The sequence below is a fragment of the Hemitrygon akajei genome, chromosome 11, assembly GCF_048418815.1.
Source record: "Hemitrygon akajei chromosome 11, sHemAka1.3, whole genome shotgun sequence".
Lineage (NCBI taxonomy): Eukaryota > Metazoa > Chordata > Chondrichthyes > Myliobatiformes > Dasyatidae > Hemitrygon > Hemitrygon akajei.
This window is the reverse complement of record NC_133134.1, coordinates 26,033,938-26,037,892: the sequence shown is the minus strand read 5'-3', so window position 1 is coordinate 26,037,892 and position 3,955 is coordinate 26,033,938.

Sequence of the window (3,955 nt, the reverse complement as noted above, 5' to 3'; positions counted from 1 at the left end):
CCCTTGACTCTGCTATCTTTAAGAGCTCTATCTAACTCTTTCTTGAAAGCATCCAGAGAACTGGCCTCCACTGCCTTCTGAGGCAGAGCATTCCATAGATCCACAACTCTTTGGGTGAAAAAGTTTTTCCTGAACTCCGTTCTAAATGGCCTACTCCTTATTCTTAAACTGTGGCCTCTGGTTCTGGACTCCCCCAACATCGGGAACATGTTTCCTGCCTCTAGCGTGTCCAATCCCTTAATAATCTTATATGTTTCAATCAGATCCCCTCTCATCCTTCTAAATTCCAGTGTATACAAGCCCAGTGCTACCAATCTTTCAACATATGACAGTCCCGCCATCCTGGGAATTAACCTTGTGAACCTACGCTGCACTCCTTCAATAGCAAGAATGTCCTTCCTCAAATTTGGAGACCAAAACTGAACTCACTACTCCAGGTGTGGTCTCACCAGTGCCCTGTACAATTGCAGAAGGACCTCTTTGCTCCTATACTCAACTCCCCTCGTTATGAAGACCAACATGCCATTAGCTTTCTTCACTGCCTGATGTACCTGCATGCAAATGCATCTTTCCCACTCTGCACTTCAACCTTGTGATTGATGGGTACAGGGAACAAGCCCAGTAAAGCACATTCAAGCTCACCCCCCACCCCCTTCCAGCACACCCCTCTGCATTACACCGACGACCATATTCCCACATTGTCACTAACAGGAAGCAATGCCACAGAGGAACAACTCCTGGCTGCAACTGGAACATACTTTGTTGTGGCATATTACAACTACAAAATTGTCAGGGGCCCTGGGCCAAACCATTGAGTTCCCATTTGTAACACGTTGACTTTCAGCAGGGTTGGGATCAAGGTTCAAGGGTGTGGTGAACTACATATACCTGTCTGGATACGCCCCCCTGCTGACTGCTCCTGTGGCTCCTCCCACAGACCCCGGTATAAAGGCAATTGGAGGCACTGCTCTTCCCTCAGTCTCCAGGATGTTGTGTGATGGTCTCTTGCTGCTGACAGTGCTTTCTTCCAGCTAATAAAAGCCTATCTCTCGCCTCACGTCTCCCGAGAGTTATTGATGGTGCATCAAAGGGGCATGGTCATAAATAGATTTGAGAGATAATGTGAAAAGAGTATTGAACAAAAAATGTTTGGGAATATTCAAAAGAAAATATTCAGCAGGATTTTAATTCCAATTATATCTTTTAGATTTAGCTGAAACCCTGATTACAGAGGAGCTCTGTGACACATAGAGACGAGGGGATTTTTCAGCAGTGTACTATCAGTGCATTGAGCCAGCCTCAACTCCAGATAAAAGCCACTTTTCTTCTCTGAAATTTGGAATTCTGTTCCCTCCTTCCAAACAGCATCGCCACCGCTTCCTTCGCAATTCCGAAATAGATCCTACCTGAAAGTGGACTATAATGGCTGACAGCAGAATAGTGACCCCACTATTTAACAAAGCAAAGAGGAGCAAATTAGGATACTGCAGTAAAATTCAATGTCCATTATGTGATTGCTTAGGATTCCCAATGGTGCAGCCTCTGGCTCACTTGCGTGCTGACTCCCTTGCACCCTCCAACACAGTGACACCCTGGTTTCTGCACTTCCCAGCAGGGGCCCGGTTCCTGTGCTCCCTTGGGTTCAGGGGAAAACTTTTGTTATATTACAAAACACAAATAGAAAATTGGTGGAGTTGTGGTTAGTGAGGAAAGTTGTCAAGAGATTCACAGATATAGATTATTTTAAATCTGGGCTGAGCAATGGTGGGTGGAATTTAATCTGGACAATTTGGGAGATCAAATGCAAGAGGTAGGTATACAGTAAGTGGCAAAACTCCTAGGAGCATTAACGTGCTGTAGGATCCTGGAGTGGAAATCTACAGCTCCACGATCTTGGCAATTTACTTGCAAATGTTTTGCCACCATGTGAGGAGACATCATCAGCGCATTGTTGATTGTGCAACCATCAACCACCCGAGCTACACATCTACTGAATTACTTCCATCTGCAGCTCCATATTGTAACAACAGTGGATCGGCAGCGAAGGTGGCCAAATACTAAGGACATCATTTGAAGGTGAGAGGGGGAAATTTTAAAGGCGGTACGTGAAGCAAGTTCTTATTTACACGGGATGTAGATGCCTGGAAAGGATGGCCAGAGGAAATAATAGATGGGCAGATATAGAGGGATACAGACCACATGCAGGCAGCTGAGAGAAGTTAAACTGGCATCATAATCTTGGTGGGCTGACTTTCTCAGACTGGCAGGTTGTGACAAGTATGGTACCACAGTGATTTGTGGATGTGATTTTGCAGTTATTTATGATTTATATCAATGATTTCTCTTGTTGGCCTCTATTACAAGATAGTTCAGTACAGGGTAGCACAATGTTATTATGTAGGGGGCTTACTGAGTGTACACCTTTCCCCTGGCTGAGGACTCCAGGGCTAGGGACTAGAGTCTCAAAATAAAAGGATTGACCCGAAGAGAAATTTCTTCAAGTTGAAGGCAGTGAATCTTAGATGGGCTGCGGCTATGCCTGTCTTTTCGTTGGCTACATAGAACAGTCATTGTTTCAAGCCTTCCCTGCTAATGCTCCCCAACTCTTCCTGTGCTACATTGACGACTGCATTGGTGCTGCTTCATGCACCCATGCTGAGTTCATCAATTTCATCAACTTTGCCTCCATATTCCATCCTGCCCTTAAATTCACTTGGTCTGTTTCTCCCCTTTCTTGAACTCTCTTCCTCCAATTCTGGAGAAAAACTGTCTTTCGACATCTTTTATCAACCTACCATTCCCGCAGTTATCTTGACTATAGCTCTTCCTGCCTCGTGTCCTGGAAAAATGCTATTCCCTTTTCTCAGTTCCTTTGTCTCTGCCATATCTGTTCCCAGGATGAGGCTTTCCTTAAAGAACGGGGTCTCCCTTCCTCCACCATTGATTCCTCACCTGAATCTCCTCCATTTCCCAGACATCTGCGCTCACCCCATCTTCCCGCCGTCTTAACAGTGATAGAGTTCCTCTTGTCCTCACCTACCATCCCATGAGCATCTGCATCCAACAAATTATTCTCTGCAGCTTCTGCCATCTTCAACGGGATCATACCATCAATCACATCTTTATCTCCTCATGACCCCCTCCCACTTTCCACAGGGATCACACCCTCTGTGATTCCCTTGTCCATTCATCCATCCCCATTAATTTCCCATCTGGCATGTATCCCTGCAAGCAAAAGGACTACTTTGCATCCTCCCTTACCTCCATTTAGGGCCCCAAACAGTCCTCCCAGGCGGGGCAACACTCCACCTTCGAACCTGTTGGGGTTGTCTAAAGTATCCAGTGCTCCCAAGGCAGCCGCCCCCAAATTGGTGAGACCCAAAACAAACTGGACGAATGCTTTGTCACGCACTCCTACTCCATCTGCCAGAAGTGGAATTTTCCGGTGGCCAACCATTTTGATTTGTATTCCCAATCCCATTCCAACATGTCGCTCCATGGCCTCCAGCCTTGCCATGAAGAGGCCACTCTCAGAGTGGAGGAGTAAACCTCATATTCCAAGTAGGGAGCCTCCAACTTGATGGCCTGAACATCAATTTCTCCTTCTGATAATCTTTTCCTCTCCTCTCTTTCCTCTTCTTCTATTCCACACTCTGACCTCGGTGTCTCTCCTCCTTCCCTTTCTCCCATGGTCCACATCCCTCTCCTATCAGATTCCTTCTTCTCCAGCCCCTCACCTTTCCCACCCATCTAGCTTTACCTATCACCTTCTGGAGAGTCCTCCTTCCACCAACCTATTTATTCTGGCATCTTCCCCCATCCTTTCCAGTCCTGAAGAAGGGCCTTGGCCCGAAATGTCGATGCCTTGTTCACTTTCATAGATGCTGGTTCACCTGCAGCATTCCTCCAGCGTTTTGTGTGTGTCGCAGTGAATCTTAAAATAGACTTTGAGAAA